Consider the following 14635-nt stretch of genomic DNA (forward strand, 5'->3'; position numbering starts at 1 on the left):
TAATTTCAACAACAATGCTTATAGGAATAATTTTGGTAACAACTATAGGTCATATCCTTCTAATAATGGTAATGGTTATGGTTATTCTTATGGTAATCCTTACAACAATAGTAGGAGTGTACCCTCTGGTCTTGAAGTCATGCTTAAAGAATTCATTAGTACACAAACTGGTTTTAACAAATCTGTTGAGGAAAAGCTTGGTAAAATTGATGTTCTTGCTTCTAAGGTTGATAGTCTTGCTGCTGATGTTGATCTTTTAAAATTGAAAGATATGCCTAAGGAAGATAAAGATATTAAGTCATTTGCTACAGCAAACTCTATCCAAGTTCGAATTAATGACAATATTAGATTGATGGCTGAATTGCATGCTAGGTGGGAAAGAGAAGAAAAACTTGCTAAAGAGAATAATGTAGCTAAAGTTTGGACTATTACCACCACTCGTAATGTTGATGCTTCACATGTTTCTAAACCTCCTACTATCAATGGTAAAATAATTGGTGTTGGCAATGTTTCTACTCCTAGTACAAAGCGTGCAAAATTGCCTGAAACTGCTGAAACTGTTTGTGATAAAAGTGCTGAAATCTTTCAGAATATTGTGGACAATGATCCCATTGCTTTAGATCATAATGGTTTAGATTTTGATAATTGTCATACCTCTGAAGTTATTAAGTTCTTGCAAAAACTTGCTAGAAGTCCTAATGCTAGTGCTATAAATTTGGCCTTTACAAAACATATTACAAATGCTCTCATTAAAGCTAGAGAAGAGAAATTAAAACTTGAAACTTGTATTCCTAGGAAGTTGGAAGATGGTTGGGAGCCCATCATTAAAATGAAGGTCAATGATTTTGATTGTAATGCTTTATGTGATCTTGGTGCAAGTATTTCTGTTATGCCTAAGAAACTCTATGATATGCTTGACTTGCCACCTTTGGAAAATTGTTATTTGGATGTTAATCTTGCTGATAATTCTATAAAGAAACCTTTGGGGAGGATTGATAATGTTCACATTACGGTTAACAATAACCTTGTCCCCGTTGATTTTGTTGTCTTGGATATTGAATGCAATGCATCTTGTCCTATTATTTTGGGAAGACCCTTTCTTCGAATCGTTGGTGCTATTATTGATATGAAGGAAGGAAATATTAAGTATCAATTCCCACTCAAGAAAGGTATGGAACACTTCCCTAGAAAGAGAATGAAGTTGCCTTTTGATTCTATTATTAGAACAAATTATGATGTTGATGCTTCATCTCTTGATGTTACTTGATTTACACTTTCTGCGCCTAGCTGAAAGGCGTTAAAGAAAAACGCTTATGGGAGACAACCCGTTATTTTATTTCTGCAATTTTTGTTTTATATTTGTGTCTTGGAAGTTGTTACTACTGTAGCAACCTCTCCTTATCATGTTGTTGTGCCAAGTAAAGTCTTTGATAGTAAAGTTGATACTAGATTTGGATTCCTGCACAGAAACAGATTTTTACCTGTCACGAATTTGAGTAGATCTCTCGTAGGAAACTCGTAAAATGCTGAAAAAATTCATGCGTGATCCTCAGATATGTACGCAACTTTCATTCAATTTCAGCTTTTTCATCTGAGCCTGTTAAGTGCCTCGAAAAAATTCGTCTTTACGGACTGTTCTGTTTTGACAGATTCTGTATTTTATTTCGCATTGCCTCCTTTACTGTGTTTGAATGGATTTCTTTGCTCCATTAACTTTCAGTAGCTTTGGGTAATGTCCAAAAGTGTTAGGAATGATTGTGTCCTCTCTGAACATGTGAATTTTTGATTATGCACTAACCCTCTAATGACTTTGTTTTGAGTCTGGTGTGGAGGAAGTTTTCAAGGGCCAAGAGAGGAGGATGATATAATATGATCAAGAAGAGTGAAAAGTCTAAGCTTGGGGATGCCCCCGTGGTTCATCCCTGCATATTTCAAGAAGACTCAAGCATCTAAGCTTGGGGATGCCCAAGGCATCCCCTTCTTCATCGACAACTTATCAGGTCACCTCTAGTGAAACTATATTTTTATTCCGTCACATCTTATGTTCTTTACTTGGAGCGTCTGTATGTTTTTTTTTGTTTGAATAAAATAGGATCCTAGCATTCATTGTGTGGGAGAAAGACATGCTCCGCTGTTTCATATGAACACTGGTGTTCTTAGTTGTACTTTTAATGTTCATGGCGAAGGTTGACAACCGCTTCGTTGATTGCTATTTGGTTGGAAACAGAAAATGCTTCATGTGGTAAATGGTATATTGTCTTGAATAATTTGATACTTGGCAATTGTTTTGAGCTCTCAAATAGATCATGTTTAAGCTTTTGCATCATGTAGTTTAAACCTATTAGTGGAGAACTACCGTAGAGCTTGTTGAAATTTGGATTGCATGATTGATCTCTCTAAAGTCTAGATATTTTCTGGTAAAAGTATTTGAGCAACAAGGAGACAGTGTAGAGTTTTATAATGCTTGCAATATGTTCTTATGTAAGTTTCTTTGTCAGTCGGTTCATACTTGTGTTTGCTTCAAACAACCTTGCTAGCCAAAGCCTTGTACTGAGAGGAAATGCTTCTCGTGCATCCAAAAACCTTGAGCCAAAACTCATGCCATTTGTGTCCACCATAACTACCTATATGTGGTATTTCTCTACCATTCCAAAGTAAATTGCTTGTGTGTTGCCTTTAAAATTTCATTCCTTGTCTTTGTAATACATAGCTCATGGGAAAATAGCTTAAAAACTATTGTGGTATTGAATATGTTGCTTATGTATCTTATTTCTTATAAGTTGCTTGTTGAGCGGTAACCATGTTTCTGGGGACGCCATCAACTTTTCTACTTTGTTGAATATCATGTGAGATGCTATGCATGTTCGTCTTGTCTGAAGTAAGGGAGATTTCTCATGATTAAATGGTTTGAGTATGCATATTGCTAGAGAAGAACATTGGGCCGCCAACCAAAGCCATGTATCATGGTGGAAGTTTCAGCTTGGACATTAATCCTCAATCTCTTATGAGAATATTATCTGTTGTTAAATGCTTAAGCATTAAAAAGAGGAGTTGATTATCTGTTTTCTATGTTGTCCCGGTATGGATGTCCTCAAGTTGAGATCTATCAAAACTGAGAAATCAAATGCGATCTATCTCCTTGGACCTTTGTACAGGTGGCATAGAGGTACCCCTTTGTGACACTTGGTTGAAACATATGTAATGCAATGATAATCGATGGAAATCCGAGCTAATTAGGACAAGGTGCGGGCACTATTGGTATTTGATGCATGAGGCTTGCAACTTATAAGAAGTTTTATGCATAACACATATGAATTATTACTACCGTTTACAAAATTGTTTCCATGTTTTCAAAATAAAAAGCTCTAGCACATGAGTAATCCATGCTTCCCTCTGCGAAGGGCCTTTATTTTACTTTATGTTGAGTCAGTTTACCTACTTCTTTCTATCTTAGAAGCAAACACTTGTGTCAACTGTGTGCATTGATTCTTACATGTTTACTTATTGCACTTGTTATATTGCTTTATGTTGACAAATATCCATGAGATATACATGTTACAAGTTGAAAGCAATTGCTGAAACTTTAATCATCCTTTGTGTTGCTTCAAAACCTTCTATTAAGAATCTATTGCTTTATGAGTTTACTCTTATGCAAAACCTATTGATGCTTGTTTTGAAAGTACTATTCATGAAAAGTCTTTGTTATATGATTCAGTTGTTTAGTCGTCATCTAGACCATTGCTTCGAATCACTTCATTCATCTCATATGCTTTACAATAGTATTGATCAAGATTATGATAGTAGCATGTCACTTCAGAAATTATCCTTGTTATCGTTTACCTACTCGAGGGCGAGTAGGAACTAAGCTTGGGGATGCTTGATACGTCTCAAACGTATCTATAATTTCTTATGTTCCATGCTAGTTATATGACAATACTCTCATGTTTTATATACGCTTTACATCATTTTTATGCATTTTCCGGCACTAACCTATTAACAAGATGCCGAAGCACCAGTTCATGTTTTCTGCTGTTTTTGGTTTCAGAAATCCTACACAGGAAATATTCTCTGAATTGGACGAAACAAAAGCCCACGGTCTTATTTTGCACGGAGCCTTCCAGAAGTCTGAAGAGGAGACGAAGAGGGGACGCGAGGCGGCCACACCCTAGGGGGGGCGCGGCCCCAGCCCTGGGCGCGCCTCCCTATGGGGTGGGCCCCTCGAGCGTCCCCGACTCTGCCCCTTCGCCTATATATTCTCTCCGTCGCGAAAACCCTATCACCGAGAGCCACGATATGAGAAAAGTTACTGTGACGCCGCCGCCGCCAATCCCATCTCGGGGGATTCAGGAGATCGCCTCCGCACCTCGCCGGAGAGGGAATCATCACCGGAGGACTCTACATCATCATGCCCGCCTCCGGATTGATGCGTGAGTAGTTCATCCTTGGACTATGGGTCCATAGCAGTAGCTAGATGGTTGTCTTCTCCTCTTGTGCTATCATGTTTAGATCTTGTGAGCTGCCTATCATGATCAAGATCGTCTATTTGTAATGCTACATGTTGTGTTTGTTGGGATCCGATGAATATGGAATACTATGTCAAGTTGATTATTGATCTATCATATATATGTTGTTTATGTTCTTGCATGCTCTCCGTTGCTAGTAGAGGCTCTGGCCAAGTTGATACTTGTAACTCCAAGAGGGAGTATTTATGCTCGATAGTGGGTTCATGCCTCCATTGAATCTGGGACAGTGATAGAAAGTTCTAAGGTTATGGATGTGCTGTTGCCAGTAGGGATAAAACATCGATGCTTTGTCTAAGGATATTTGTGTTGATTACATTACGCATGGTACTTAATGCAATTGTCTGCATTGTTTGCAACTTAATACTGGAAGGGGTGCGGATGCTAACCCGAAGGTGGACTTTTTAGGCATAGATGCATGCTGGATAGCGGTCTATGTTATTTGTCGTAATGCCCTAAGCAAATCTCATAGTAGTCATCATGATATGTATGTGCATTGTTATGCCCTCTCTATTTGTCAATTTCCCAACTGTAATTTGTTCACCCAACATGCTATTTATCTTATTGGAGAGACACCACTAGTGAACTGTGGACCCCGGTCCATTCTTTTACATCTGAAATACAATCTACCGCAATCTCGTTCTCTCGTTGTTCTTCGCAAACAAACATCATTCTCCACACCATACGTTTAATCCTTTGTTTACAGCAAGCCGGTGAGATTGACAACCTCACTGTTAAGTTGGGCAAAGTATTGTGATTGTGTTGTGTCGGTTCCACGTTGGCGCCGGAATCCCTGGTGTTGCGCCGCACTACACTCCTCCACCAACAACCTTCACGTGGCCTTCATCTCCTACTGGTTCGATAACCTTGGTTTCTTTCTGAGGGAAAACTTACTGCTGTGCGCATCACACCTTCCTCTTGGGGTTCCCAACGGACGTGTGCATCACGCGCCATCACCGGGCACAGAGCAATGGAGGGACGCCATCAAGGCCTGGCGGGCTCAACTCACCGCCGAGGAGCGGTTGGATCCGACGTGGGCGGCCAACAACAACGACGCCTGGTGGAAGACGTACTTCAAGGTGAAGTATGACATCGAGATGTACAGCACCGACGGGCTCGTCGGCGGGCCCAACAGCTGGAACAAGGACGGCCGCGCCCTGTTCTGGGGCGTTCCGGGGCGCACCATCGAGAACGTCATTCGCGGCATCCGCAGCGGCGCTCCAAGGTTGGAGATGCCATCATCACCGCCACCGTCTCCTCGAGGAGGACCACCGCAATGGCAGCCAAGGAGGACGACGTACTCGTCCTCCTCGAACTCTTCTTCCTCAGGACCGGCGCGATCGACGCCGTCCTCGTCGTACCGCTCGGCGCCCTACAGCGTCCCCAAACGCGAGGTGAAGGAGGAGCCGGCGACGCCCGTCAACACGAGGCGTGGCGGCAGCGGCAGCCGGCGGCAGCAAGAGAGGCGCGGCGGCGCCCTCCTCATCCCGAAGCCGGAGGTGAAGGAGGAGCCAGAGGAAGCGGCGCAGGCGGCGCTGCTGGCGGAGTACGAGCGGCAGCAGTGGCTCATCGCCAGCAGCGACGACCCCGAGGACTGCCCAGGGCTGCGAGCGGCGTGCTTGGCATCCATGAACGACAAGGACGCCTGGAGGGGCGACCTCGACATGGCGATCGCCATGTTCATCCGCGACTCCGGCAAGCCGCTGGTGGACCTCACCGACGACGGCGAGGCAGGACCAAGCGGCTTGGTGAAGGACGAGCCCGTCGACGAGCGCATCAAGCAGGAGGTCGTCACCGACGACATGTACAACTTCCAGCAGTACTACAACGCCTCCGGCCGCCGCAAGTACTTCTAGATTAGGTTTAGTTTAAATTTAGTCAAATTTTGTTCGAATCTATGTAAGTTTGGACGAATCTAATCGGATCTCGCTAAGTTTAAAATTTCCGCGTCCCCCAAACGCGGCACGAACGAAACACGTCCCCAAACGCTCAATCCGGCGCGTTTTGGGGGACGCGGCTGGAGATGCTCTTAGTAATACATGTATAGTAACCTTAGATGAAGTGTTTTTGGCATTGCGCTCGTCGTCCTCTATTTCGAATTAGACATCTCGCATCATCTGGTTCATATGCAGGGCCACCTTCTGCCTTGTTTTGTTGGGGATGTGCAGGTTTTTGGTTCTTCCTTGTAACTTTTTGAGACGCCCCAAACACCATGGAATGTGCTAGGATGGAAAATTCTTCAGGCGGCAGAACGGCCAAAAAATTCTTTTCTTGAATATCTCCTTCATACGAGACGCATATTCTTCCATTGTTATCTGTCTGTCAAGCTCGGCTGGGTTTAATGTGGTTGATTCTCTTCCTGAATAACAATTTACATGTGATGTGGAGAACAAAATCTATTTGATGGATTAAACTAGCTGCTTTTACAATAAGGTTATAGGTGTCAAAAGATCCCGTTTTGTCAGAGTTTAGTTATATCGTCGGTCTTAGCCATTTGCGCCACCTCTATCTATCTCTCAGATCTCGACATCCCGTTTGTGTATGTTAGATTTGCATAAGTTTGAGAAAAACTGACATAACATCAACACAAATTCTATCATATAGGACATCGATCTATGTGCAAAACTGTTTAAAAAATCTATCATATATGACATGCAATATTAAACGTTTTCATTGGGGAATATCGTAATTTACGTGCCGTGAACTGAATCTCCAAGGGAACCCAATCGCACTATCTGCGCAGATCTAATACGGAAAACAATGGGGGCATAAGATCATCACCTGCTGTGTGTTTCTGATTGCTCTTTCTACTCCTTGTATTTGTCGGGTGTAGAATGCTGGCGTTTTGCGCGCCTTGCCGCTGCGAAGAGTATCGATCATGCATGGCGTCTGCCAGGGAGACCACAGAGCAAATGGTGGCTACTGATGGTACATACCGCTGGCGACGAGATCTGTCGCAATAAAGATGGCAGAGAGTAGTTGTGGAACGTCATTCATGGTGTAGCTCACTACGTTTATAATGACGGGGTACAAAATTTTTTAAGGTGCGGGTTGCGGGGGAAATTTGGATGGAACGAAAATAGTAGAAATTTGTAGAGGGACGTCATACTCCCATGGGAAAAACAAGGCACACACTAAAAAGGAGGTATGCATGATAATTGTTTGAATTTAGGAAGGGAACTCATTTTCCCGTGAAAAATGATGTAACAAGGTATATTTAAGAAAATTTAGGTGTAATTATAATTAATTTTTCATGGATAATAGGTACGTTGCAACGAAGCAATGTGAAGGTTTTAAAAAAAATAGATTTTTTAATTTTCTTAAGCATTTTGCACACTTTGGTGAAATTGCATTTGATGTAGTATTTCATAACCATGAAGACATGCCTTATATCCAAGCATTCTGAAAGATCAACTGCAAGAATGCACTTGCAAAGCCATTATGCACCAAATTGCCAAATATGGTACCATTTGGACAATGGATGGCCATCACGGTGGCCATGACCGTAGCTCATATGGTTATAAACCCATGCAACTTCTTCTATGTGGTAGATTATAATCGAGCGGGGTATCCTCATGAGAGAGTGCAATATTCCAAATTTAGCATTTTTCATGTCAAATAGGTCACATTGAACGAAGCACTGTAAATATTTTCACAGTTTTTGAGTGTTTTTAAATTACTTATGAATTTCGCAAGCTTTGGTCCTTGAGTTGACCAGAGGATGGTGAGAGACCATGAGATTTTCTGATGAAACCAGACGGTTGTCTGCGGTTTGCATGTGGTGTACTATCTCATAACCACGTGGTTGACACGTTTTGAAATGGATTACTCGTATATGCTTCCCCAAAAAAGCACTAACCATGACCACAACCATGAAAACATGCCTTATATCAAAGCATTCTGAAAGACCCAATACAAGAATGCACTTGCAAAGCCATTAATGCACCAAATTGCCAAATATGTACCATTTGGACAATTGATGGCCATCACGGTGGCCATGAACCAAGCTCATATGTCCGAAGTACTCACTGCAGTAGAAAATTTCTTTTACGAGTCAGCGCTTTTGGTTATTGCAAGTGACCATATATCACGGAAAATAGCTCCTTGAATCTAAAATGTTTAACATTTTTTAATTTATAGACACTATGGAAAAGCTTCATAGTTTTCATTAACAGACACATTTAAAAAAAAGTCAAACCAAGTGAAGTTTAACCAAAATTTTATAAAATCTATCAACAATTTTAATATTTTGTAGATATATACTATACGAAAATATATTTCATTATCTATCTAATGGTATTGATCTTGTGTTTTGCATGTTAATGATTGTTGGTAAAACTTAGTTAAACTTGACAAAGTTTAAATTTCTAAAAATAATATAAAGCTATGGAGGTAGTATGGTATTTGTATTAGAAATCTTGGTTGTTTGTTCCACACAATCTGTTATTATATATTGGGAACAGTGTATGTAAAGATCTATTTATAATTTTTGTTACTTTTGGATCTTTTTATACTATTGTTGATGATTATTAATAGATCATAATTTTCGTTAAAAAAACCAGGTAGGTATTTCTAACACAAATGTAAAGATAATTATATGTGTTTTGAGTTTTGACCTAAAAATCAGGCGATAGTTTATTCCATGATATATAGACTAGCCGGTGTGTCCATCAGAAACGTACAAGATCAATCGTTTTCCATAAAAAAATAGCACGCGGTTGCTGGATCAACAGTTCCTCCTTGTGTCAATGCTGCAATTGGTGCTCCCGGTCCTTTTCTCTGCATCCGGTGCGGGTGCTCAAGAACGAAGAAACGACTGGCGGAATAAAAGTCAGCGATATATAGGGCGTACTCAAAATGAGCATGATGGATGAACTCATTGGAGGGATCTCTAATTTTGAGCTCTTTCCAACCACTGACCGAATCATAGCCTGGGTTCGTACTCCCTACTCCCTAGATCCACCTGCTAGGTGCACTGGCACTGTAGAAAATCTCTCATGCGTACCGGTTCCAGAGGGGCATTCGTACCGGTTTTGCAACCGGTACAAATTATTCGGCACTAAAGCCCCCCTTCTCGTACCGGTTGCTTACGAACCGGTATAAAACGGGCCTCCACGTGGGCCACCGGGAGAGCTCAGGGCTAAGGATCTTTGGTACCGGTTGGTAATACGAACCGGTACCAAAGGTTCCCCCGCGGCAGGGAATTTGCCCAAATCTCTGCCGCGCAGAATTGGCTTTTTAGGGTTTTGGAGAGGTTTAGGGATATCGGTTTGATTCATATCGCGTCGATGCACCAAAAACGCGTTTGGGTTTAGGTAGTACATGAAGATCAAGATGATGCATAGCAAGTTGGTGCATATAATATAACACACATGTTATTGCATGAGATCGTAAATTAAGTAGCACTATGCATGAAGATCGATCTTCATGCATAGTGGTGCTCTCCGAGGCGTACTCTATATATGTCTATTACATGTAGCATAGTGGTACTCTTCGAGTCAACTATATATGTAACATGTACATCTTCATTCATAGTGGTGCTCTGCGAGTTGTGGTATGACGTCCCGAAGGAAAAATCCCGCCAATTCCTCGCCTATTGCTATGAAGCGGTCATCGATTGAGAGCTTTTTCCGCTTTCTTGCCAACTATAAAAGAATAAGATACAAATGAATACATGAAACAACTATTACTGAAACTCAGCACAACTTATGATAACAAAACAAATTTGTGAAGATTGTTTTTGTACCTCTTTATTTCTTTCATTATTCGTTCTCTCGTTGACAATTCTGCGGATGTACTCGCAAACGAAGAATCCACAGAGATCGGTCCCCGGAGGTTGTTGCGGGCATTTCTTTACAAGAATATAATTCAATCAAACAATAGTCAAGTATGATAATTAAAAGGTGTGTGGACCTAGGTAGTACTACTTACTTTCGCACGCCATCGCAGCTTCGGTGTCCATTCACGGGACGTATCTTCCTTGATGAAAGTTTGCCATACGCTGCTCGACAAAAGAAAATGCATAAAAGAGTCATACGCTGCTCGACAAAATTAACGAAACAAACCGATAAGAATTAAAATTACCTTCCGAGCATTAAAAAACAAGACAAGTATAGATCCTTTTTTTTGCTTAGTGAGTCCAAGACTTCAACTTCTCCGATTTCCAAATTGATGACGAGAAGAATAAAGTGAAACCTACGCACGTTTCAATATGTAGTGTCATATATATAAGTCATTAGTTAAAATTTTGACATACGGTGAGCAAAATATAATGTGTTATAAGACAAGTAAGACTCACTCGAAGTTGTAAGGCCAAAGTATTAGCTTTTTGTCACGTTGTCGCTTCAAAAACCTTAGCAAAGTCTGCGGTGTATCCTTGTTATAGAGGGGATTCTCTATGGTTTTGACATGCATTGTGTTCGGGTCAATGAACCTAATGTCTGTGATATCGTCCCTTTTGCATTCGAGCATCTTCGATCTGCATAATATAGCGCACAAAAGATTATAATCTGCGAGACAATGAACGACTTCTCAAATTAAATAAATAAATCACTTACGAGACAATAGCAACCGATGATTGATTTGTCGAGGGCCCGGAGATTGTATAACTGAAAGAGTTCGGCGAAGTCAACGTTCACACGAGTACTCCCGGAAGTAGTGCTCTTCCCTAACTCGCACCATGATAGTCTCGATCCCTTCCTTTGAGGCCTTAAGGTACCACGAATGCAAGTTACGCATACTTGTTGGTACCTTCCTGACATTCTCGACCAAATCTTTCCCTTGAACAAACTGATATGCTCGTTCAGCTAAGGCGTAATCAGTTGCGTCTTGTCGAGAACTTTGAACGGTCTTCCCGTCAAACACCTTGAGAGGGGCGACCGATTGAACGGGTTGTTGTCCGAGCTGGTAGACACTGTGTATCCCTTTTATCTCCCTGATACCCGATTGAACGGGTTTTGTCGCCTCGATCATCTTGTCATACGACCTTTCAATAGAACGCACATAGTCAGATGGCGGCGATGGTACATGGTCATATAGATTGTCAACGGTACGCACAACTTTCTCCCGATCTAGTGTCTTCTCGAAAGGTATCTCCGGCACTATCGGTGCAAAAATTTCTTCACCTCGGCCCGAACGGCCTCCGCGTTTTCCTCTGGAGTTTTTTCCCAAGGTAACTTCTCGCAGGCGGCAGCTGTTTCTCCTTTCTAGCTTTCTTCCTAGGCGGCGCACCGTTCCGCTTAACGGACGCTGTCTTACGCGGAGGATCTCGAGATGGTGGACTCACGCTCGGGGTCCCTCTCGGGTAGGTGTGGACTTGGCTGCTCACCAGGACTGCCACCGAGGAGGAGTCGATGGCATTTGCTGCTCATGTGTAGGAGTCGGTGGCCTTTGCAAAAGGACGACGTACTTCTTCGGCCATAGGGCGAAACCGTGCTTGACATCGGCCAGCTGTCCTCTCATCTTCACCTCTAGGAATATCAAGCTCCACTTTTTCAAAACCCGAAACAACTTCATCCACCCCGACACGAACACAACCAGGTGGAATGGGCATATGATGGTGCATTGCTCCATCTTCACTTGGGTACACATAGCCGACCGCCACCTTAACGTACGCGGTCCCGATTAACATATGTAGCTCGCAATCCGTCTTCTCCGTGACATAATCCACGGGGTAGCTTCCTCCACATCCGTCAAGATGCGAGGAACCGACACCGCTTCTTCGCTGAGATGGGGCAGCATCGGCTTGTGGATCCCGTAGAAACAGCGGCTGATCGGGTGCCCTCCGATTTCTCTCAAGAGCCTCCACCCTAGATAACAACTCCGTTACAATGTCGGCGTCCTTCTTCTTCTTTCGCGAACGGCTTCTATGAAGTGTCAGCGCTGTCCGGCCACGCTTCCTTCATGGTGAGACCCGGGCGAGCTCGTACCCGTCCAACATGTTCAGGGTTCCCCAGAGCGAGTGTCAGCTCGTCATTCTCTCGATCGGGAATGTACTCTCCCTTCTCGACCTTGTCAATTGCATCTACAAGCTTCGGTACAATTGCCTCAATTTTTTCCTTCCATTTTCCCTTCGCAACGATCAACCCTGTCTTTGGGTCCAACCCCGCCCCATGAGCGAACAACCATAACTTGGACCGTTCGGGCCGGCCCCATGTCTCGTGGAGTGATTCCATGATCCATCGGTTTATTCTCAAACGCCGTCCACTTCGGAATGGCACTCTTGTAGCCACCTGACCCCAAATGATGCGGAAGTTTCTTCTTTGCAGCATTTTCGGTATTTTTCTTCGATCGGGACACAAAAGTAGACGATTGCTTATACTCCTTAAATGCGGCCCAGTGATCTTTTATCTTCACTAGATTATCATCGAATACCGGATCTTCATTCTTATATTTGTCCCATAAATTTTTCTTGAAGGTCCGGAATTGTATGGCCATCTTCTTCCATGTCCATTCCTTGACTTTATTCTTTCCGGCCTTCCGTCATGTCTTCCGGTAGGCTGAACTTTGTCATGAGCGTGTCCCAAAGAAATTTTTTTCATCGCGTCGTTGACATAACTAGCACCACTCTCCGGGTTCTTCGGCTTATGCCACTCTTGAATGCTGATCGGTACATGGTCCCTAACAATAACTCCGGATTGACTTGTAAATTTGCGGCAAAACTCCTTGGGCTCCACTGGTTCACCATTATCCTTGAATGCCGTGAGGGCTAACCTGCCCTCGCACTTTAGCACCCGCGTCGGGCCTCGTTTTGATCTAACAGACTTGCTCGATGATCCAGAAAGCTAAAAGAAAAAATTATTCGTTAATAAGTGCAATACAAATAAATGAATGCATCTAGGGATGAACATATAGACTAATTGATACATAGATATACACCTCGCCGGAGTTTGTGATGGACACTTCGTTGTCTCTTCTAACTTGTTCGGACTCAAGTCCCTCGCCAAAATCATTCGGAAAGTCTTGGTAATCGTTGTCATCTCCATCGTCGGGTTCCGGACCACGGGCACTCTCATAGATCAATTGCTGCACCGCTTCTTCCCCCTCCTCATCTCGGACGAAGGTGCCGTCCTCACATACCTCAATGTCACTCGCAAAATTAAGAAAGCAATTGTATTTCATTCATCATGTCATGATCATATAACAGATTGCTAGATGGATAACAATTGAAATGAAGAAAGCAAAAAACCCTAACGGACCGCCACGGCCACGGACACGGTGTTCCCCCTCCTCATCTCGCTCTTCTCTCTTTTCTCGACCCTAACCCTAACACTCGGCGCTCCTCCTCTCGCTCTTCTCTCTATGTCGCGGCGGCACCGCCACGGACTCGGCACCGCTACAGACCCTAACCCTAACACTCGGTGCTCCTCCTCTCGCTCTTCTCTCTATGCCGCTTCTCTCGAGCAGGTTGGTTAATTGCCTTCTCTTCCTTCCACTCGCACTCTCGCCCAACTTCTACTCCACGTCCTGCCCTGGGCTTGCCGGCATCGTGCGGTCGGGGATGGCGTCGGCCGCTCGTGATGGAGTTAACCTGGTCAGTATTAGCACAGCCTCCTGGCGTCAACGGGGCGCTGACCCATGATCAAACTCATGGTTCTGCACTTTTTACTAACCACGTATGGCTGACTCAGCTCCAACCGCTTTGTGTTTGCAGGTCGGAGGCCCCACCTGGAACGTGCCGCTGGGGCGTAAGGACTCGCGCACGGCCAGCCAGAGCGCGGCCAACTCCAACCTCCCAGGCCCCGGCTCCAGCCTCGCCACCCTCATCTCCATGTTCGGGAACAAGAACCTCTCGCCGCAGGACATGACGGCGCTCTCCGGCACGCACACCATCGGGCGCTCGCAGATGCGGCTCTTCCGCAACCGCATCTACACCGAGACCAACATCAACGCCAGCTTTGCCACGCCGCGACGAGGGACGTGCCCGCGCTCCGGCGGCGACGAGCAACCTCGCGCCCTTCGACGTGCGAACCGCCGACGGCTTCGACAACGCCTACTACCGGAACCTGGCTGAGCAGCGCGGCCCGCCGCACTCGACCGGGAGCTCTTCAACGGCGGCTCGCGAGACGCGCCGGTGAGGCAAGGTACAGCAACACCCCCAGCAGGTTCTCCGCCGA

Source organism: Lolium rigidum, chromosome 5, assembly GCF_022539505.1.
Source record: "Lolium rigidum isolate FL_2022 chromosome 5, APGP_CSIRO_Lrig_0.1, whole genome shotgun sequence".
Lineage (NCBI taxonomy): Eukaryota > Viridiplantae > Streptophyta > Magnoliopsida > Poales > Poaceae > Lolium > Lolium rigidum.